The following is a 24,288-nucleotide window of genomic DNA, read 5'->3' on the forward strand; positions in this document are numbered from 1 at the left end:
CCAAGGTAAGCTAGTAAGTGGTAGTGCCAAGAAAAGAACCAAGCAGTCCTGACCTCAAATTCCTTGGTCTACTCACTATACAACACACTTCCCCTACTGCCACAACATACTGCATTCTATGCTTAACAGATGCATAACCCGAGGTGTGTATTCTGCATCTACTTTCCTCTTCCACAACTGTGCAGCGAAGCAACACTAATGTAGTAGCAGGACAATTCTGGGGCAGCATGACAGACTGGCGAAACATTCAAGTTTCTTTTCATTTGCTGGCTTCTAGCAAGCATAACCTATCTATATCCATATTAATCTTAAGAAATTGCCATATAGACCCCACAGAGGTCCTGCTAATTGTCTCATTCATGACTCTTATTTTACATCTCCCTCCCACACCCGTTCAGTATTGCTTCACGGGGTACTGACATAATTTGCTTGCTTGAGTTTTAGGGGGAACTAAGGGATTACAATATGGATCTATTTTGGTGGATTTCCTAGTGATAAGCAGTGACTCTTCCATAGGAGGACCCAGCAAATCCAACACTGATAGACATGATTACAAAGCATTCCCTAATCTGTCTGGCTGAGCAAAAAAAATCTGGCCCTGCTTGTTCTGACACGGCCCAGGCAAAGTGTGCAGAATCTCTCTCTCAAGAACACAGAGGTAAGCAGAAGAGTGAAGAGTGGAAGCACTCCTGAGGCTAGTGCAATGCTCCCTGTTTATGTCCAGGCAGTACAAGCACAGCATCTATTAATGCACTACCTGTGCTCTCAAGGGAGGATTTTATGCACCTCCACGCAGGACAGGGAAGGTTTTTCTGAAGAACATCATGCTAGAGGCAAATTCCACAACACTGCCGAATTTCTATGCAGAATTTGTAGTATACACAATAACCATAAAGAGGGCAGAAAAATAAGAGACTATTCAGACACACAATGACAGAGAAAACTCTTTTTGAACATTTCTGGTTTATAACACTTGCTCAGTGGGTTTAACTTTTAGAAAATGCAATTAGTTAAATATAAAATTAGTATTAATATAAAATTAAATGTTCAAAGGTCTGGGAATTCCAAGAGTTAAGGTATCTCCTTCAGGGTTAGCTATACACCTATGTAGTCCTTTTTTAGTGCCATTTTCATGGTTAAATGTAAACAGCTATTAACTAGTTCTTAGGATTCTTAAGCTACATCGAACAATACAGGCTATGTTAATGCTTCAGTTGAAGCCTTAACTTTTGGAAGTTCCGGAGTTCAGGCCTGATCCAAAGCCCATTGAAGTCAATGGTGACTCTATTGACTTGAACAAGTTTGGTTCAGGCCCTTAGTTCTCAGCTCCAGTTTTACATATAAATCTCCACACATGTACTCAGATTAAAAAAAAAAAAAAAAAAAAAAAAAAAAAAAAGTAAAAAGTGCTACTAAATTGCAGCACATCTATAAATGACTCATATTTAACTGACTTGGGGGCAGCCAAAATCCAAAATTTTTTAAACCACATGTGTGAAAATGCCAAATTTAAGCACTCTTCATTTAAAAACTACTGGACTGATTTTCTTCACACTTGAAAGATAAACGAATATGATTACTCCCTATAAATACACAAGGGAGGGGGTAGATACCAGAGAGGGAGAAGAGTTATTTAAGCTAAAGGAAAACATTGGCACAAGAACAAAAGGGTATAAACTAGCCATGAATAAATGTAGGCTGTAAATTAGAAGTTTTCTAACCATCAGAGGAGCGAGGTTCTGGAACAGCCTTCCAACAGGAGTTGTGGGAACAAACAAACTAACTAGTTTTAAGATGGATAGTTGCAAGTTTATGAACATAATTATAAGAGGTATTGCCTATGATAGCAGGGGACTGGACTCAGTGACCCGGGAGATCCCTTCTAGTCCTGTCATGGTATAGACAGAGATGGTAGATTGGGAACTTCTATTCACCCTGTCTCATAACACAAAAACAAGGGAACATCCAATGAAATTAAAAGATGAGAACGTAAAAAAAAAAACAATACAAAAAAAGAAACACTTTTTAACACAAGTGATTGAACCATGGAACTCATTACTACAGGAAGTCAATCAGACAAAGAATTTAAGATTTAAAAGAGTGGGTATTTATACCCAGAGTTATCATAATAGATAAAAACAAAAATTATGGAAGGGATATTAAACCTCATGCTTCAGGCCTTAAAACAATAACTACCAGATTAGGAAGACACCAATGCAAGGGACAGATTGTCATACATTTATCTAATGAGGAAAGGTCTCACTAAGACTGGGCACATTTTTTCCCCCTGAATAGTGTATTTGAAAAGAATGCAGTTTCAGTCAACTCTAAACTATTCATGATTTTGACCCAAATTCGTCAAATAGTTTCAGCCAATTTTTTTTTTCCAGGCTAGATTCACGAGGAGATTTAGGTGCCATTCAGAAAAGAGGAGGAGGTGGTATCCCTTTGTACCTAATAACCCACTGGTTAAGGCACTCACCTGGTATGCAAAAGACTGGTGTTTAATTTGTAATAAAAGAGATGCCGGGACTCAAGCAATTTTTTACTTTAATAACTGCAGCAAGCCCAGATGTGCTGGGGCTATGAACTGCCAATCTTAGAGGTGCCAGGGCTCAGCATTTTAGGAGACTCAGGTTAATTTTCCCACTCTGTAACAGGGACTTCAAACCAAGTATCCCACATCCCAGGTAAGTGTCCTAATCACCGGGCTATTCTGGGTGGGGAGGGGAACTCTTTCAATCTCTCCTGTTGAAGTTTTTCCACTTTGTATAAATACTTAAATATTACTTGGTCCAGAGAGAGAGAGTACAACATATGCCTTGTGAGATATCATTTGAAAGCTAATAACTTACTGGTCAATAATATCATGATGAAACATACGTGGCAACATTATATGTAAAGTTAGGAATACCCCCTGTATGATGTTTGTTAGCACATGTTCAAACCCACACAGCTGTGACAAGGCACAAGTTGTTAAACAAGTCTATCCTCAACAAAGGAAGAAACGGTTACTTAATGTAACTGTGGTTCTTCAAGACGTGATGCAGACCTGTACTCCACTTAGATGTGTGCGTGCCCAGTGCACCGGAGCTGGAGAAATTGATGTAGCAGTACCCGTAGAGGGGTGGCGTTCACACCTCATGGCTGTAGCTCCTCACTTGGCTACATGAGGCAGCTCTGCCCTGACCCTCTCTCAGTTCCTTCACCCCAAAATGCCCAGAAATGAGACTCCGATGCACAGAGGACAGAGGGTGGGTCGTGGAATACACATCTGCATCACATCTCCAAAGTACCAGTTACAGTAAGTAACTGTTTCTTCTTCAAGTAGCTGCAGCTGTATATTCCACCTAGGTGACTTACAAGCCGTCCCCTCCGCCCCTAGGAGGCAAGGCTTGGAGTCTACCTAAACAAAGACTGCAGGACCGTTTCACCTTGCATCCCCCTGGAAGAAGCAGTTATGGCGTAATGGTTCATGAATGTATGCATCAATGACCATGTAGCAGCCGTGCAAATGTGCAATACAGAAAGGTCTCTGAGAAATGCTATGGATGCTGCTTGTGCCCTCATAGAATGAACTCTCACCCGCTGAGGAGGCAGAGCCAAAGCTATTTCATATGCATTTGGAGACTGTCTGCAAAGAGACCTCTTGACCCTTCATGCAATCTGCATATGATGGCATGGCATTGGAGAAGACGGATCTTTCCTGAATGGGGGGGATGAAATGCCAATATTGCTGCCAGATGCAGTTTCAATGAACTAAACGCAAGCCCCAGCGATTGAAGGCGCAGCAAGTACTTCAAAATGTCCTGAATAGAGACCAGCAATGTTTGTATTCCGCAACTAATGACCACACCAAAAATCTCTTCCATTTCACTGAATAGGCCATCCTGGTGGAGAGATTTCTATTGTTAAGGAGGACTTGCTGGACAGCATCCAAACACCGCTCTTCCTCTTTATTCAGCCATGCAGCAGCCATGCCACGACATGCAGGGAGCTGAAGATAGGACGTAAGGAGCGGCCTTGGTTCTGAGTAAGTTAGGATGGTAAGGAAGTGGTTTGGGATGCTGAACAGACAGTGCATGAAGGTAGGAGAACCGGCTCTGCCTCAGCCACGCAGGGGCAATGATAATGAGCTTGGCCCAATCCACCTTGAGCTTGAGGATGACCTGAGGCATGATTGGGGGAATGGCATACAGAACAGCTGACTGCCAGCTGAGGTGGAAAGCATTGGACTGAGGCCCCCTCAAAAGCAGAACAGACATTTCCTGTTATCCCTTGTAGCAAACAGGTTTATTGCTGGGACGCCCCAAACTGTGAAGATGACCCAGAGTACATTTGTCCTCAGAGACCACTCATGACTCAGGAAAAATACCTGATACGATGGTACGTGAGATGATTCTGAACCTCGGGCAAGTGAATGGCTATCAGAGTAATGTTTTCCTCAATGCAGAACTGTCACAGCCAGATCGCTTCTAGACAAAGCAACCTGGAGTGTGCTCCTTCTTGTTTGTTCACATAGTACATCACAGCAAAATTGTCGGTAAGTATGTGAACTACGGAGTCTCTGATGTGGTCCTGAGAAGTATGGCATGCATTGTAGGTGGCCTGAAGCTCCAGAATGTTGATTTAGAGTGAGACCTCTTGCTCCGACCACAGCCCCTGTATTTTCAGAGACTCCCAGGTGTTCCCCATAACCTACCAAGGAGGTCTCGGTAACAACCAACATGGTTGGCAAGGGCCAGACAAAGGGAATGCCTTGGCAAATGTTCTCTGGATTCATCCACCACTGCAAGGAGTCCAGGACCAGTGGAGGATGATGAATCAGTCTATCTAAAGGGTGAAGAGTGGGACAGTAAACAGTCCTGAGCCACATATAAAGGGGGCGAAGATGCAACCTTGCAAACTGGACCACCTACGTGCAAGTGGCCATCTGGCCCAAGAGCTGGAGACTTGTCCAAACTATTGTGGAAGGCTGAAACTGCAGACTGAGGCACAGGTGGCAAACTGTCTGAAAACGGGAAGTCGGCAGAAATGCTTTCGACGTAGTGGAATCTAACAAGGTCCCAATGAACTAGATTTTCTGAGTGGGAGCCAAGGTTGACTTTCTGGTGTTTAGGATGAGACCAGATGGTCGAGTAAGTGCAGTGTGGTTCCAACATGAGCAAGAACTTCCTCTCTGGATCTACCCCTCAGTAACCAGTCGTTCAAATATGGGAAGATATGAATTTTCTTCTTCCAGAGGTATGCTGTAATAACGACCATGCATTTGATAAAAACTCGGAGGCAGAAGAGTGGCAGAATAGAAGTACTCTGTGCAGAAAGTGGTGTTCCATGACGACGAAACAAAGGAACTTTCTATGGTTTGGCAAAATCGCCGCATGAAAGTAGGTGTCCTGAAGGTCCAGAGCAGCAAGCCAGTTGTTCTGAGATGCAACAGGGAGAATAGTAAATGGAATGACCATTCGGAACGTCATGTACCTGATATATTTGTTGAGGTCGCAAAAGTCGAGGATGGGACTTACCCCTCCCCTTTGATTTGGTACCAGAAAGTCCCAGGAGTAGAAGCCATGATGATAGTGTTCCAGCGGAAACTCGTCCATCACTCCCAAAGTAGAGGGCAGACCTGCTTAAGGAGCAGTATCTTGTGAGATGGGTCCCTGAAGAGAGATGGGGAGAGAGGATGGAGAGGAGATGTGGAGAGGAACTAGCTGGCCTAACCTGATCTGACAGTGCTTAGGACCTAGCTGTCAGTGTCAAGCCCCACGCATTGTGAAAGCAGGCTAGCCTATCTTCAAGGACCACATGGTAGCCTAGAGACCTTGAAGCAGTGGAGTATCTAGTCAGTCTTGTCAGAGAACAGCATTTGGCCATTGAAGAGCAGATCCTCAATGGCTTGCTGGACAATGCTCTGGGCGGCGGGGCTGCGAGCTCCTGGGGCAGTGCAGCTGCAGAGCCGCATCCTGATCCGGTGCTCTGTGCTGCGCGGTGGCTCAAGCCAGGCGGCACAACTGCCTGTCCTGGTGCTCTGGGCGGCGCAGCTGTAGCGCTGCCAGCTACCAGGAAGTGTGGTAAGGGGGCAGGGACTGTGGGGTTGGATAGAGGGCAGGGGAGTTCGGGGTGGTGGACAGGGGGAGGGGGTGTGGATAGGGGTCGGGGCAGTCAGAGGGCAGGGAACAGGGGGGTTGAATGGGGGCAGGGAGAAGGGGTGGTTGGGTGGGGCAGGGGTCCCCAGAGGGCAGTCAGGAATGAGAGGAGGGGGTGGAGGGGGTGACAGGGGGCAGTCAGGGGCAGGGGTTCCGGGGGCGGTCAGGGAGAAGGGGTGGTTGGATGGGGCAGGGGTCCCCAGGGGGCAGTCAGGAATGAGAGGAGGGGTTGGATGGGGCGGCAGGGGGCAGTCAGGGGCAGGGGTTCCGGGGGTTGTCAGGGAGAAGGGGTGGTTGGATGGGGCAGGAGTCCCGGGGCGGCCGTCAGGGGGCGAGAAGCAGGAGGGGTCACATAGGGGGCGGGGCCGGGCCATGCCTGGCTGTTTGGGGTGGCACAGCCTCCGCTAACCGGCCCTCCATACAATTTTGGAAACCCGATGTGGCCCTCAGGCCAAAAAGTTTGCCCACCCCTGATTTGGTCAGTCCTGTTGCTGGGAACATGTGGTAAGGATTTGACCTTGAACCAAGTCTAGTTTGTTAAGTTTTAGTTACTAGAAAGCATTCTCTCTTTATTTTCTTGTAAGCATTTCTGTCTTTAATGCCTTGTACTCACTTTAAATCTCTTTTTGTAGTTAAATAAATTTGCTTTATTTTTAATCAAAACTAATCCACTGTTGTGTTTACACTGAACTGTTTGATAACTCCAGTAAAAATAGCAAACTATTGAATATTGACCCTTTACAGGGGAAATGGACCTCTAATATCTGAACTGTCCAGAAGAGGGCTGGACAGTGAAGAACACACATTTTGAGGGAAAATTTGGGACTGGGAGTGTGCTGGGGTCACCCTGTAGATAGTAACCAAGGCTGCTGAAAGCCAGAGTGTAGCTGGGGTATTGCTGATTGGCTACTGGGGTCAGAGTTGCTGGACCAGGGCTGTAGCTATACATAGACAATCAGGGTGTGACCTGTATGCTGTTTGGGAGCAGCCCAGGCTGAGAGCTACAGCAGCAAAGCATTGTGAAACACCCAAGGTTGAAGGGCAGGCAGTGACAACTCCTCATTGGTCTGGACTGCACCCTGGAATGTGACAATCTCCCACCTCTTTTGCTTGCTTTCTGCCAACTGTTGGCATTTAGGGCCAATGATCAAGGATTTGAAGAGCCACATAAAAATGATTCATTTGTAAGGAACTGTTTATATTATTTCACTAAGAAGTACATAAAAAGGGCCACCAAACCTATCATGTAGTAATTACACTTGAAGCAAATTTCTTTATGTAACTACTTCTTTTTATTCACTGCTTAAGAAAGAACTATGAACGTTACTGGTCACACAATGCATTTAAGGAAAACAAGAATCAACAGACTGACAACCAAACTGAAAACAATCACCATATTTTAAGACAACAACAAAAACGTCAACATTCTACAACTCATTAATATTCTTCTTTTGCTTCTAATTATTAAGAAATGTCTAGTTATTGACATACGTAGCTGAAACTTATTTTTCTAGATAAATTACAATTCCATAGTTCACTGAGGTATGTTAAAAACTGGGGAAGTGCTAAGTTGTCAAGTCACCTGCATTTAAAGCAAATACCCAACTGTATCTCCGACACAGATACTGACTAAATGTCCCTTCAATTCATATAGAAAACAGATAATGTAATTTGTCTAGACTTCCTACCAGTTATAATTAACATTAAAGAGGTCTTTTCTTCTTTGTCACCTCGCTATTCAGTACTTATTTGCGTTTGTTTGTACTTACTATCTGTTAATCTCTCTTTACAAATGACAACAATAACTAGTGCTATTATGCATGGAAATTAAACATGTAGATAAATGTGTGAAGGGAGCTATTTTTGAAAAAAGCAATATTAAAAGCATGTAGCTCTTTATGTCTCTTGTTTTGCTTTGATAATTAAGCTCTGGTCTTGATTTGCTTTAAACAAAAAACTTTCCCAAGTACATTCATGTTGCAATCAAATTCAACATATGCACTCTGTTTAGTTTCAATTTATTCAAATGCATTATTGTTAACCCTTGACTCATGCCCATTGTCTTTGCTGACCAAACAAAACCAGTCCTTCATTTCCCAGCAGCTATTGTTAAGTCTTTAAATTAATTTGTGAATAGCAAATAAAATTATGGCAGGAAACCCTCAGTTTTGAATTTGCTTGGTGTCTTCACCACTGACTACCATGATAACAACGTTGACAAGTCTAGTGATTCTAACAATTCTTGATTCAAATGCCCAACTAAGTGTGAGAAATGTAAGACAAGGAGATTGGAGAAAATGTGTGATGTAAAAGAAAATACCTGAATTATACTGTGTCCACTAAGTATAGCTAACGGAGAAAAGAATTGCAAGTGAAAAGTACTGCTTTCTCTTCTTAAGATAGAGTTGTTGATAGTCTTGCTTTTTGCATACTGCAGTTAGACAAGCATTATAAATATTATCCTATTGTAAACTTGCTATCTTAACTAGCTGAGCATGATGATTATTCTCTAATACAGCAACACTTTGGATATCTTGTAATGTGCTCAATGGTATGCTTCAGATAGGCTTCATTTTAGCAATTACTTAGGTTGATATTAACTCAGCCAGTGATACTTATGTATGGCATAAAATAGTCAGATGTTATGCAATGTATCCTATGATAAGCCAAACTATAAGACTTTTTTTGAGGCCTTGTCTAATAAGAAATGGGTCCTCATTCTACATATTAATAGTGAGCAAACTGAGTTATTATTGAAACATTCTTGGATTTTGTTTAAATACAAAAAGTTTGTTTTGCTTACTGCATGAACACATTAAGAAATTTTGACAGCACCTAACTTCCACAAGAACAAAAAATGGTCAAATCTCAAAACCAAAAACCACAGAGAAAACAAAAGACAAGACAAATGCTCAGGCAGTCAGTTGCAAGAAAACAAGTATATTCTACAGCCTGGTAGCTCCATCTACTGCTGGGCATGCATATGCAAGAGGGGGAACTACTGTATATCAGCAGCTCCATGATACTCCAAGCAGGGAACTTCCAAGTAAAAAGGTAAATGTTAGAGTTGCCTGGGAAACAGAATTTCAATTTTACCATCAATTTCTAGTTTTTGGAATTTTTTGGGTCTGATTCAGGATGGAAACCCCCAAACTCAATTTTTTCCCTTCATAGTATGGATATTCTGCAATATTTTGTCTTGGAAATAACAAAACATTCCCACAGTGGAACCACATAAGTGTTTCTGAAATTAAATATTGCTACACAGGATCCCTGGCGGACTACAGCAGAGCCAGGGAGCCTGGAACCCCAGCTTTGCAGGAGCCCACCTAGAGGCTGCTCCAGAGCTGTGGAGCTTGGAAGCCTGGGCTCCCCATCACTCAACCTTGTGGGTTGCCATGGAATCGGGGAGCCACAGATCTGTTAAAAATTTCGAAGAAAAACTGAAAATTTTCTGTGTAATTTAGATTTTGTGGAAAAAGTGCATCTTCTGTCAAAAAATCATTCCAACAGAAAATTTCCAGCTAGCTCCAGCAAATGTGTAAAACTAATAGTGCTACACAAAAAATCCAAAATGCAGATATTCAATAGGTGGAAGGAAGATAATGCTGAAAAAGACAGAGATGATAATGGACAGGAAGTTAGAAAAGCATCTGAAAGGCAACAGCACAAAAAAGGAAATATACTTGCTATCTATACATGTATGATGTATTCAAACATATATGAATCTGGTGTATTGCATTTAATTCTGGGCACCTCATTAATTGGAAAGATAAAAACTGACAAAAGGGAGAGAAAAGAAAAAATATTGTCAGGGACTAAAGATACTGAATAATACATGTATACATTTAAGTTTAAAGAAACTAAATATGTATAGTTTAAGTGATGAATAAGGAAGGAGTAACAACATAATAATTACACAGTTAAAGGGTGTAAACATGAGGAAAAGGAATTACTGAGGATGATCAAAGCACATAGGACGTCACAGAGGATGCACTGTTTGGAACATTGAAAACTAGAGTGGAGAAAAATTTCAGAAAATGTGTTGTAGGGAAAAAAGTCATACATTTAAAGATTGATAAACTCGTTCAGATGACTAAAATTTTCCTTTCTGGGCCCAACCTTTCCTCCTACCCAGCCCAATGTACTTTGCCCCCTTTCTCATCAGACACTGGACACACTTCAGACATGAGCTGGGGCTCCAGAGCTTCACCATGCTCCTTTTGTCTGTCCACACAAAGACTATTTCTGAAGCTGTATAAAACACAATCTTATTGGCAATAGAATTAGTTTAGCTAGCAACCTTAGATGGCACTACTATGCATAACAAGTCCAATACAGGAGCAGAGAGCACAGCTGTAATTGTCCTTAAAGAATTTATCTGGAAGGAAGGAGGGCAGACTGGGAGAAGAAGTTAGTCCCAGAATGGAAAATTTCTTACCCGATAACTTCCTGTCTGCTTGCAACATGTCCCATAACAGAGCTGTTCTCCTCTCTGCAGTTCTGCTTGCAACATGTCACAACATTCTCTGGCTTGTAAAAATTCTTATAAGATGATTGGCATTGAAGTTATTGTTGCTAATCAGTGAACTGTGTACAGTAGGCTAACTAGCACACAAAACTACAGACTTAAAATTAAATGGGGTCTGTTGGCTAATGAAGCCACACCATGGATTGTAGAATCACGGGAGACACTGCTAGCAGAAAGGAAATTATTGGGTAAGAAATTTCTCATTCTGCAGCCTAATGTCTCCCACAATTCTCTGATGTATGGGAAGTAGTGAGCAATGAATAGTAAGCAGGGAGGGATAAACAAACATACTGAAAAAGAGAGGTATACCCTTGAAACTAAATGCATGAATGGTAAGTTATTTACCATAGCTCATCGCATGCAGCACTTTCTTTTCTAAGGAGGCCTTAGCAGGACAGAAAATTCACCTTATAATGTTTACTAAAGGTGTTGATAGAAGATACATTGCTGCTCTGTAGACTTCCTGACAGTTGAAGCACAAGCTCTTTCTGTTTAGAGTCACCAAAGTTCTCGTAGTGTGTGTTTTGATTCCATTTCTTAAGGAATACATTCACCTGATGGCTTGTATACCTCCACAATGCATAACTTAATCATCTGTCCAAGGATACTTCATATGCCCAGAGACCTTGGCACTTTGGGGGAAAGAACATGAACAAGGAGCCTAATCTTCTTGTAAACTAAGCTAGATCTTTAGTGCTCTCTATATATCCACATTATGCCACAGACTTCAGTAAGGCACAGGATTTGGACAGAATGATGGGAGTATCACTTACTGTGACATATGGAAAAAGGAATCACGTTTGGCAAGAGGCTCTGGATTTCTTAAAACCACTTATGTTGTCATTGTGGTACACACAATATAGTTCGCACGTGGATAGAGCTGCTAACTCCGAGTCTCATCCAGCAGATACGATAGCGATCAAGCAGGTGTTTTGATAGAGAAAATAGAGTGGTGTGACCACTGTTAGCGGTTCAAAGAGTGGGTGGTTAGAGCTTTTACAACCAATGGCAGATCCCACTTAGGAACGATTGTTCTGACCACGTCTCTGAGAAATCTTGAGACTTGAGGATTTTTGACTAAAGAGCTTGAGGATTCTGCACGCAAGACACTACTCATGTGACAGCACATCATGGCTGACACCTGAAATGCTATGATGTTGGGCAGAAGACCCTTGTCCATACCATCTTGAAGAAAATCCAGAATTGCTGGAATACCAGGATCCTTGAGGTTTCTGCTTTCTTGACATTATGAGCTAAACCATGACCAGACGGAGGAGGTGGTCTTTAGCATTGAAAAGCATCTGGAGGCCAGTAGAATCCCACTCACTTTGGAGGATAATTCAAAGCAATTAACAGCTCCCTCTCAATAGTCATGCTGTCAGTTGGAGATGGCCTGGAGAACAGGACCTTGGTGAAAGATGTTCAGACTCTGGTAGATGCTGTGGGGGTTCCAACGTCAAGTCTACCGGGTACAAAAAAAGATGGTCTCGGTGGCCAGTGTAGAGCTAGAACTATATATCACCTTTGCTACCTCTCGCCTTATCTTCTGAATCACCTCCTCTAGAAGGTGGAAGTGGTGGGAATGTGAAAGCAAGCCCTTCAGCCAAGTGACCTGGGATCTGCTTCCTTGAAGAAGTACTTTGGTAACTTTTTGTTCTTGTGACTGGCAAACAGATAGACAGCTGGAACTAGTCACCATTCTGAGTTGTTGACTGTATGTCTGTTGGGCCAATCTGCCTTCATGTCTATTTCTCCCTTCATGTGAATCGTTCTTACAGAAGCCAGATTCTCTTCAGCCCATTCCATTATTTCCATCGCTGCCAAGTGTAGAGTTGAGCTTCAAATTCCCCCTTGGTTGGTGAGGTATGCCTCTGTGGTACTGTCTGACTGGATGAGGTGGTGAAATGAAGGCTAGTTTCACCACTTTTAGCTTCAAGAGGTTGATGCTCTCATTCCAGTCTATGGAGTTCCATGTGCCATGAGGTGTACTGTGTCCCAGATGTGCTCCCCACCCCCATTAAGCTGGCATCTGTAAGGAGTACCCGAGGGCCTGGAGGACAGATAGGAAGATCCCTGCAGACACTCCCTGGGATTGTCCACCAACTGAGAGATTCCAGCATGTAGTATGGAACCAGCACTGATCTATCACGCATTCCAGTGAGTAGTTCCACACCTTCTGGAGATGCCTAATATGGAATCTTGTGCATGGTATAATTGTTATACATGAAACCAGAAGGCCTAGTAGCTTCAGACACTGAGAGATGAACAATCTTGGATTCCTTCCAAGCATGAATATCAGGTTCTGTCCAGTAAGGGGAAAACCTTGGCCACAGATGTGTTTCTTTGTGGAAGGGAAGGGATAAAAGAGCTCTTCCTACTGTTTATCACAAACTCATGTGCTTGAACCAACTCTAATGCTGGAACTGTGGTGCTGTGAGCTGCTTCTTTGGTCAGGGCTCTGATAAAAAAATGTAGTTTAGGAAGAAATACAGGTTAGGGCTCTGAGACTGGCTATGACCACCACTAGCATCTGGCAAAGACTCTGGGAGCTGATGAAAAGCATCTGCTAAGTCCAATGAGGTAACAAAATCCCTTTGGATAGCGTTGTTACTGCCAAGGCTATGGAGTCTGTACAAAATCTTGTTTTCTTCATCCATTTGTTGAGCTGTTCAAAGTCCAAGATGCTCTAAACCTCTTCTTCTCCAGCACTTCAGGCTACACACTCCATATTTTTCATTATCCAGAAGAACCTTCCTTCTGAAAGAACCAATTCTATTGCTCTTGTAGCCAGAAAGAGAGAGCTCTCATTCTTACTACTCCAGATAGGTGACTGGATGTAGGGACAGTGTGGGGCTCTTAGCTAGTGAAATACACAACCTCTCTCACCCATATAGACTCATAGACTTTAAGGCCAAAAGGGACCATCATGATCATCCAGTCTGACCTCCTGCTCATTGCAGACCACAGAACCTCACCCATCCCCTCAGGAGGTAGGCCCATAACCTCTGGCTGAGTTACTGAAATCCTTGATTTAAACTAATCAAGGAAGAAAGACTCCACCATTTACTCTAGATCAAACCAGCGAGTGACCCGTGCCTCAAGCTGCAGAAGAAGGCAATCCCCAGGGTCTCTGCCAGGGAGACCAGGGAGAAAATCGCCCCCCCCCCCAATTATGGTGATCAGTTAGACCCTGAGCATGTGGGGAATGCCCACCAGCCACACACCTGAGGCCTCCCCAGCTAGTGTCCCATCACCAGACTTTGGAGATATTTACAGATAGGTCATATGCCACTGTAGGCAATCTCATTATACCATCCGCTCCATAAACTTATCAAGCTCAGTCTTAAAACAAGTTAGGTGTCTGTGGTCAAAAGACCATTCTTCAAAGAAGTGGGATATTCTGCTTCCTAGATTCAAATTGGGTAGGAGGCACAGTCTTTCATAGTGAGCTCCTAGAGCTATTGCAGCTACCTCTGGCTTTACTTCCTGATCCACAGTTGCAGGGTTTTCCTCTGACGTACCTGTCTGCTTTCCTTTCATACTTCCGTGATGAGGATAGACGAAAGGAAAATTTGTGCACGTAGTTGGGCTTGTAGTCCCTTTTCGAGGTACTTTGTGGAGATGACAGGAACTACTTCAGTTTGGATGCCCTGTGTGCCACTCTCTTATCTGATTTTTCTTAAAATAGGGAAGAGCCTGTGAATTTGGGTGCCTTCATCACTGGATTACAGAGTCATTCTCTCTCTGTCCCAATGACTATTTAAGTATTTATCTATAGTGGAACAGTCACTATAGGGAGAGAGAGAGAGAGAGAGAGAGAGACGGAGACTCTGTAGTCCAGGTGTGATGGGTTGGATCACAGAGACCCCCCTTGGGACTGCCACCTGATGTGCTGAGACTACCTCTGAGCCCGTTTTCCCTGGCAGCTTGGGACTTCAGTACCCTTTCTTGTTGAGCCAGACACGCTAGCCTGGTGCAAACACAGACCCAGGTCTGAACCACATCCCCCAAAAGCTGCAGGCTTAACTGAAAACAGCTTAAGAAGTGCTCCTGTCTCCAACACCCAGATACCCAGTTCCCAATGGGATCCAAACTCCAAATAAATCTGTTTTACTCTGTATAAAACGTATACAGGGTAAACTCATAAATTGTTCGCCCTCTATAACACTGATAGAGAGATATGCACAGCTGTTTGCTCCCCCAGGTATTAATTACTTGCTCTGGTTAATTAATAAGTAATACGAGATTTTATTAAATATAAAAAGTAGGATTTAAGTGGTTCCAAGTAATAGACAGAACAAAGTAAATTACCAAGCAAAATAAAACAAAATCACACAAGTCTAAGCCTAATACCGTAGGAAACTAAATGCAGGTAAATCTCACACTCAGAGATGTTCCAATAAGCTTCTTTCACAGACTAGACTCCTTCCTAGTCTGGGTCCAGCAATCAATCACACCCCCGTAGTTACTGTCCTTTGTTCCAGTTTCTTTCAGGCATCTCTTTGGGGTGGAGAGGCTATCTTTTGAGCCAGCTGAAGACAAAATGGAAGGGTTTCCAGGGCCTTTTATATTCTCTCTCTTGTGCAACATCACAGCCACAAGATGGGGTCTCTAGCCACCTGGGCAAGTCACATGTCTATGGATGATTCAGCTTTTTGCAGGCTGATGCTATTGTTTACATGTTAGTTTGAACGTTCCCAGGAAAGCTCAGATGTGGATTGGCGTCTCCCAAAGTCCATTGTTAGTCAAGTACTCCCAATTACTTGAATAACCCCTTCACACTATGTTGACCAAATCTGCCTTATGGATGAAGAACAAGCCAAGTTGAAGCCCAAAGGGGTAGAGTGCAGCAAATATTCAATCTGCATGTACTATGCGAGAGAGTGCTGGAGAACATGGGAAGATGGTTTATGTCTTTATGTATTTTGCTAAGGTGTTTAACTGCATGTGGCACAAACCACTTTGGGCAATCCTGCAGTTGATGACAGCTGGTGAAAATGTAATAAGGCTGATATAAAATTACTATGGAAATGTGACAGTTTCATTTTTTGTGGAGCATGAGCAAATTAGTTGGTTTGACTTGAGGATAGGTGTCAGAGACGGTTGCAGCATGCGATCACCGACCCCCCACTGTTATCTTGAAGAAATTTTAAGAAGAGCCACTGATGGAAACCTATACAAGGTCCTACCCATCAATGGACAAAAAATTAGTCATCTGTGCTTCACCAATGATACTGACCTGATGTTGCAAGAAGAGGTACAAAAGTTGTCAAAAAGTCTAGCAATGGAAGCGGAAAAGTTAGGTCTAAAGATAGCACATGAAAAGAAAAAGACAGTAGTGACATCTCAATCTGTTGAAAAAGCAAAGATATTCCTACCCAAATCTGAGGCAGACTGGAGTGCACTGGGCACTTCAAATACCTGGATAGTATGGCTACAGGGGATTCTAAACATTACTTAGGCCTGGTCTACACTAGGAGATTATGTCGAATTTAGCAGCGTTAAATCGAATTAACCCTGCACCCGTCCACACAACGAAGGTATTTAGTTCGACATAGAGGTCTCTTTAAATCGATTTCTGTACTCCTCCCCGACGAGGGGAGTAGTGCTAAATTCGACATGGCCATGTCGAATTTGGGTAGGTGTGGATGGAATTCGACGCTAATAGCTCCGGCAGCTATCCCACAGTGCACCACTCTGTTGACGCTCTGGACAGCAGTCCGAGCTCGGATGCTCTGACCAGCCACACAGGAAATGCCCCGGGAAAATTTGAATTCCTTTTCCTGTCTGGCCAGTTTGAATCTCACTTCCTGTTTGGACATCGTGGCGAGCTCAGCAGCACTGGCAACGATGCAGAGCTCTCCAGCAGAGGTGACCATGCAATCGCAGAATAGAAAGAGGGCCCCAGCATGGACTGATTGGGAAGTCTTGGATCTGATTGCTGGGTGGGGCGATGAGTCCGTGCTTTCGGAGCTGCGATCGAAAAAACGGAATGCGAAGATCTACGAGAAGATCTCCAAAGCCATGACGGAGAGAGGATACAGCCGGGATGCAACGCAGTGCCGCGTGAAAATCAAGGACCTGAGACAAGGCTACCAGAAGACCAAAGCGGCAAACGGACGCTCCAGATCCCAGACCCAGACATGCCGTTTCTACGAGGCACTGCATTGCATTCTAGGTGCGGCCGCCACCACTACCCCACCACTGACCGTGGACTCTGACGATGGGGTATTGTCGACGGCCGCTTCCTCGGAGATGTTCGCGGACGGGGAAGATGAGGAAGGAGATGAGGAGGACGAGGCAGTCGACAGCGCTTACAACGCTGATTTCCCCGACAGCCAGGATCTCTTCATCACCCTCACGGAGATCCCCTACCAACCCTCCCAAGGCGTTAACCGTGACCCTGAATCAGGGGAAGGATCAGTCGGTAAGTGTTTTAAACATGTAAACATTTATTTGGAACAGAACAGGAATGGAATATTAACAATGGATTTTTCATGATTATTTTGCCCTAGGCGCTTAACTTTTTAGTCCTTGCCAGTGCAACGACTGCAAAAGTATCTCAAAATGTCCGGTTTCTCATGATTAGTTTGCCCTAGGCGCTCTACTTTTTAGTCCTTGCCAGTGCAGCTACTGGAAAATTAGGTCAATATGTCCAGGGATAGAGCTGAAATCCTCCTGGAGGTAATTTGAAAGCCTTTGCATCAGGTTCCTGGGGAGAGCGGCCTTATTGCGTCCTCCATGGTAGGAAACTTTTCCGCGCCAGGCTATCAGCAAGTACTCTGGGATCAGTGCCTCGCAGAGCATGGCCGCATACGGCCCTGGTTTTTGCTGGCATTCACGCAGCATGCGGTCTTTCTCTGTCTCCGAAATCTTCATCAGAGTGATATCACTCATGGTGACCGACTTTGAATTAGGGGAATGTTAGTAGTGGGACTGATTGCCTGTTCCTTTACATAACTGTAACCGGCGGTTTACAGCCACGCGGTGGAGGCGGGACAGGGGCAGCATACAGGGATCTTTCCCGGGGACAGCTGCGAGGGGGGTGGGACAGGGGCAGAGTTCATGCTGTCCGGATTGCCGGCAGCAGGAACTGGCCAACGTTAGGGGCATTGCTTGGAACGTGAAAGGAGGGCACTGCTATAAATTGAGCTTTCAGCAGCCAAAAGTCTTCGGCTTACCATGTCCGCTTGCTACCCGAATTCCGCTGTCCTGCCCCGCTTGTGTGATCTGTACTCCAAGACCCCAGGCAGTGAATGGGAAGGCCGAAAATTCGACCTTGTCCTGAGTGCGCATGTGATAGGTGCTGTGCATGGTCTTGTTCACAGAGAAAGACTATGTTCATTGTTCACAAAAATGTATCTTTGTGAGGAATTCACTCCCTTTTTCCCATCCCACAGCTGCGAGTGTCTCCCGACCTACCCCGGCATCCCCCTCCCAGAGGCTGGCGCAGATTAGGCGCCATAAGAGAAGGACACGGGACGAGATGTTCTCCGAACTTATGGGCTGCTCCCGAGCCGAGGCGGCACAGCAGACCCAGTGGAGGGAGAGCATGTCGCAATACCAGCGATCACACAGCGAACGGGAGGACAGGTAGCGGCAGGAAGACCAGCAGGCGACTCAAACGCTGCTTGGACTAATGAGGGAGCAAACGGACACACTCCGGCGCCTTGTAGATGTTCTGCAGGACCGGAGGCAGGAGGACAGAGCCCCGCTGCAGTCTCTCTCTAACCGCCCTCCCCCGCCACAAAGTCCCATCCCCCCCTCACCCAAAGTCCCAAGAAGGAGGGGCGGCAGGGGCCGTGAAAACAGTCACTCCACCCCTGCAGACTGCTCAAGTACCAGACGGCTCTCATTCCCAAAGTTTTGATAAGTCCTTTCCTTCAGTCCAAAAGCACCTCACCCAAGCCCCCGTCCCAGTGTCATCCCCTACCTGTGCAGTTGTTAATAAAAAAATACGTTTCTTTTAATTACTGTTTCCGTCAGGTTCTTTTAGAGGAGAGTGTGTCTGAAGGGGGGAAAGGGGGTTGGGAATTGGAGAGGACAGTCACCTTTACCAGGGTACAGACACGGGGGCAGTTTCAGCAGCAGGTCACACACACATTGCAGTCACTAGGCACCCTGGTCAGTCTGGGAGGTGGTTTTCATGTTCCGTGTGGGGGGGCTATGCGAGTTTGTGGCGGGGGAGAGGGCGCTTACAGATCCTATGCAGCGGTCCTTAGCCTGGATGACAGAGCCACGCAGCAGGGGATCTGTAACTGCCCTCCCCCTCCACAAAGTCACATAGCCCCCACACACAGAGTCCCGAAAAGGAGGGGTGGCAGGCTCCGTTGAAACAACCAGTCCACCACTGCGGACCACTCTAGGAGCAAGAGCCTGTCATTCCTCGAGTTTAGTAGCGTCCTTTCCATCACTACACCCGCTCCCCACCACAGTCTGCGTCCCAGTTTCAACCCTTTACCACGAAACCCTTAATAAAGAAAACGGTGTTAATGAACAAAGTTCCATTTATTTTATTTTTAAAGGTGTGTTGGAAGGGGGGAAACGGGGTGAAGGGGGTATGTAACTGGAGAGGATAGTCAACATTAACTGGGTAAAGAAACGGTGGCAGGTTCAGCTTCTCTTTAAACAAACTTAATAGTCACAGGCTACCCTGCTCACTGCGGAACCTAGCTTTCAAAGCCTCCCGGATGCACAGCGCGTCCCGCTGGGCTCTTCTAATCGCCCGGCTGTCTGGCTGGGCGTAATCAGCAGCCAGGCGATGTGCCTCAACCTCCCACCCCGCCATAAACGTCTCCCCCTTGCTCTCACAGAGATTGTGGAGCACACAGCAAGCTGCAATAACAATGGGGATATTGGTTTCGCTGAGATCAGAGCGAGTCAGTAAGATTCTCCATCTCCCCTTGAGATGTCCAAAAGCACACTCCACCACCATTCTGCACTTGCTCAGCCGGTAGTTGAAGAGTTCTTTTTCACTGTCCAGGGCGCCTGTATAGGGCTTCATGAACCAGGGCATTAGCGGGTAGGCTGGGTCCCCGAGGATCACTATAGGCATCTCCACATCCCCAACAGTTATTTTGTGGTCTGGGAAGTAAATACCTTCCTGCAGCCGTCTAAACAGACCAGAGTTCCTGAAAACACGAGCGTCATGAACCTTGCCCGGCCATCCGACATTGATGTTGGTAAAACGTCCCCTATGGTCCACCAGTGCTTGCAGCACCATTGAAAAGTAGCCCTTTCTGTTAATGTACTGGCTGGCCTGGTGCTCCGGTCCCAGGATAGGGATGTGAGTTCCATCTATAGCCCCACCGCAGTTTGGGAATCCCATTGCAGCAAAGCCATCCACCATGGCCTGCACGTTTCCCAGAGTCACTACCCTTGATATCACCAGGTCTCTCATTGCCCTGGCAACTTGGATCACAGCAGCCCCCACAGTAGATTTGCCCACTCCAAAGTGGTTCGCGACTGACCGGTAGCTGTCTGGCGTTGCAAGCTTCCAGAGGGCTATGGCCACTCGCTTCTGGACACTCAGGGCTGCTCGCATCCGGGTGTCCTTGCGCTTCAGGGCAGGGGACAGCAACTCACAAAGTTCAAGGAAAGTTCCCTTACGCATGCGAAAGTTTCGCAGCCACTGTGATTCATCCCAGACCTGCAGCACTATGCGGTCCCACCAGTCCGTGCTTGTTTCCCGGGCCCAGAATCGCCGTTCCACAGCATCAACATGACCCATTGCCACCATGATGTCCACGGCGCGGGGTCCCGTGCTTTGCGAGAGGTCTGTGCCACTCTCAGACTTAATGTCCTCACCGCGCTGCCGTAGCCTCCTCGCCCAATTTCTCAGCATCTGCCTCTGAAAAAGGTGGATGATAAGGTGCGAGGTGTTGACAACGGCCATAACTGCAGCGATGGTCGCAGCGGGCTCCATGCTCGCAGTGCTGTGGCGTCCGCCTGTTACTCACCAGAAAAGTGCGTGAACTGATTGCCCGCCGGCGCTTTCAGGGAGGGAGGGCGGGAGTGACGGTTGGATGACGACAGTTACCCAAAACCACCCTCGACACATTTTTTTCCCCAGCAGGCATTGGGGGCTCGACCCAGAATTCCAATGGGCAGCGGGGACTGCGGGAACTGTGGGATAGCTGCCCACAGTGCACCGCTTCCAATGTCGACGCTTGCCCCGTTAGTGTGGACTCACAAAGTCAAATTACTGTCCTTAGTGTGAATACACACGTTCGACTTTGTAATATCGATTCCGCATATTCGATATAAGTAAAATCGAACTACTCTCGTAGTGTAGACATACCCTTAGACAGCCGAAGTGGAATTGGACTTGTGACTCCTGCTCTACTGAGCCTCAGCCACATTCGGAGAAGCACAGGTAAAGCATAAAATGAAATTGCTGCAGTCTCTTGTCTTCAGCATCTTGCTATATGCATGTGAAACATGGATGCTAAGAAACAGGACATTAAGTGCTGTCTACGCTGCATCTGGGAATGAACCTCCAACCCTGAGTCCACAGACCTATATCAGTGGGGCTCACATGAGTGTGCTAAAAATAGCTGTGCAGACATTATGGCTCGGGCTGGAGCTCAGGCTCTGAATCTTGGGGTGGGGAGAGGTTGACTTCAGAGCCCGAGCTGCAACATCAAAGCACTGTACACACAACTATTTTCAGTGTGGTAGCATTAGCCCCCCCCAACACAAGTTTGTGAATCCAGGCTGGGAGGCTCGCTCCCAGACACAGTGTAGACATATCTAAAGAGGCTTTCTGCCTTCTCATTTAAATGTTACAGGCTACTGCTGCACATTTGCTACCCCGGCATATGATCTGTTATCACATCTAAGGAAGAGGGGAGTCTAGTTTTGGCATTCTTCAGATCAGAAGGTTCACTTGGCAAAACTGGAGCCAGACTTCCAAATATGGATCACCAGCAGGCCGAAGGAGAATGCACAAATCAGTGATGTTATCTCTTTAGTGATAAGCACAGCAGCACCTTGGATTCTGTTTGAGGGTTACATTTGAGAGCTCTAACCTTTGGATTTCTTCAAAGCTCACATTTAAGATATCCTGACTACAAAACTATTTCCTTTAGTAAAAACTGATCAGATTATATGGAACCCATTAGCTGGGTTCTTATGCTCTCCTTCATTAAAAGGAAATTTAGCCAATAACGCCACTAGAGGCAAGCCTGAAAAGGTAAGCCCATGCAAACAGAGCACTACCACTCCAGAGAAAGCCCATTATAAGGCTCCAGAGACATTGGTGTCCTGATTCTTCCCTATCTTAGGGCCACTTTGTGACAAGCTGGTGATGCTAAGTGGCTCTAAAACCAGGAGGATCACCCTGTGACAGATATTGCAACTCCATGCAGTAGCTTTGGGGACCACTGTATTACATTTATGAATGGTTTATGGATCCTTGTGTTCTACTTCTTGGGGGAAGGTGATCACAGTTTCTCCAGGAACTAAAAAACAGTGGGGGATGATTAAAGAGTCACTGAGACTAAACAACTCCAGAGAAGTTCCACCCCACAGGGTGGTTTGCATATAATGGTTCAGGCAGGGTTTTCCAGAGGCTTGTCTACACTTTAAATGCTACAGAGGTACTGCTGTAATGCTTCAGTGTAGACACAATTTATGCCGATGGGAGGGAGTCTCCTGTCGGGGTAGGTAATCCATCTTCCATCGACCTAGCACTGTCTACACTGGGAGTTCGACTGGCCTAACTACGTTGCTCCGGGGAGTGGATTTTTTATACCCCTGAGTGACACAGCGGGGTTGTCTTAACTTTTTAGTGTAGACCAAGCTAAAAAAAGGGCTTTTGGTATAAACCAGCAGTTTTCAACCTGTGGTCTGCAGACCCCTGGAGGTCCACGGACTATGTCTAAAAGGTCCGCGAAAGGTTGTCGTTACCGTAGAACAGTGGTTTTCAACGTAGGGGTCCACAAATTATATCTAAGATTTCCAAAGAGGTCTGCATATCCATTTGAAATTTTTTAAGAGTCTGAAAACGAATAAAGGTTGAAAACCATCGGTATAAACGGATGAGCTTGCCTTCATTTAGGTTCAGCAAATGGAAATGACTCTCTGTCCAAGGGGAGCCCCCAACCCCTGTTGAAGTGTTGGAAGGGATACTGGCCTACCATATGGAAGATGGGTGATTTCTGGAATGTTTAGTGTGGGTTTAAATCTATTTTCATATGGTTTTCTCTATGCTTTTACTGTATGAATAAATGTGTTAGTTTAGAAAGAGCGGCGTGGTAAGTTGTAACTGCTGGCTATACGCTCGGAGAGCAATGCACAGGGGCTGGATTTCAGGCAGCCTGCTTGAAAGGGCTATCACAGTGGATGGTAGGGGGTTTACAGACTTAAAATCTCTGATCAGAAGAGAATGGGACGATGGTCCCTACTCAGAGACAGGTGATGGGTAGAGACTGACTGGGCACGCCTATAGTGGACTGCAGATGGGGGAATACAGGTGCAGCTACACCGACACAGTGACACACCCCGATACAGGGGGATATTTCAGTGCCATAAAGCTGGTATAACAACTCCTATGCCCCATCCTCCCTAACCTGATGATGTTGTAGGGGTGTCGCTGGGAAAAGGGAGGCGTTAGCCAATGTTTTCATTGCCCTAGCAATTCCCAGTTACTGTAATTGCCCCTGGGGGCCACTTGCAGTCAGTATAATTTAAAACATCTCAAACTATACTGAGGAACTGAAATGGTGTACAGATCCCAGGATTAGTGCAAAGACTGCTACCAAACAAGACAGCTTTCCCTTTGTATCCGTCCACTCTGCCCCAGAACAGTCAATACCCAGGTCCAAATCTTGTTCCCTTTTAAATCTGTGGAAATTTGCCATTGACTCAAAAGGTACCAGGGTTTGGGTGTGCAACAAAGCTCCACCCCCTCAATGTATGTTTTAGGAACTCCTGTATTACTCAGCACTTGGTAAGTGCCTCTATTTATTGATTGAATACCTGGGGTTCTGTCAGCAACAAATCACTCGCTCACCACAAAGCAAATCACAAAATATAATATGTGCCTATTTTTAGGCTATGCAATGAAGGTTCGTGGCTTTTTTTAAGAATGGCATATTGTGATTTAGGATTTTCAAAGAACAACAGAACATATATTGTTTTCTGATTAAAATTTGCACCCGAAACTGGAAAAGAAACCCCCAAAAACTCCACTACAAAAAACTCACTACAAAAACTCACTACAAAAAGTGAACTCACTACAAAAAAACATTACTTTGATTTTTAAGATAAACCTTCTACATAGCAACGTGTCATGCCTGCCTGATTATTAAAGCTCAGAGAGGTGCTGAAGTAGGAAATGAAGGAACAAGGCACGAAAAAAAAAATTAGAAAAAACTAAAGTTAATGCAGAAATACTTCTAACAAAATTATCAAACACGACAGAAGTGGAAAATATCTTGCAGGTCAATGTAAGAGTTTTAAATGTTATTAAAAATTGATTTTTAAAGTAAGACATCTCTAAACATACATCACATGTCATTTCATACAAGTTATTTGAAATTTATTGATCTTCTCATTTGTGCCATCAGTCTACTGAAAAGATAATGGAGCACTCCAAATCCTTATGAT

At 45.1% G+C, this 24,288-nt stretch overlaps 1 protein-coding gene across 1 annotated transcript in view; it reads right to left on the reverse strand.

The window, feature by feature from the left end:
- POLA1 (DNA polymerase alpha 1, catalytic subunit) overlaps window positions 1-24,288 on the reverse strand; it is a 329,016-nt gene that overhangs the window by 81,170 nt on the left and 223,558 nt on the right. The window lies entirely within an intron of this gene.

The sequence above is a fragment of the Emys orbicularis genome, chromosome 1, assembly GCF_028017835.1.
Source record: "Emys orbicularis isolate rEmyOrb1 chromosome 1, rEmyOrb1.hap1, whole genome shotgun sequence".
NCBI classification, from domain to species: domain Eukaryota; kingdom Metazoa; phylum Chordata; order Testudines; family Emydidae; genus Emys; species Emys orbicularis.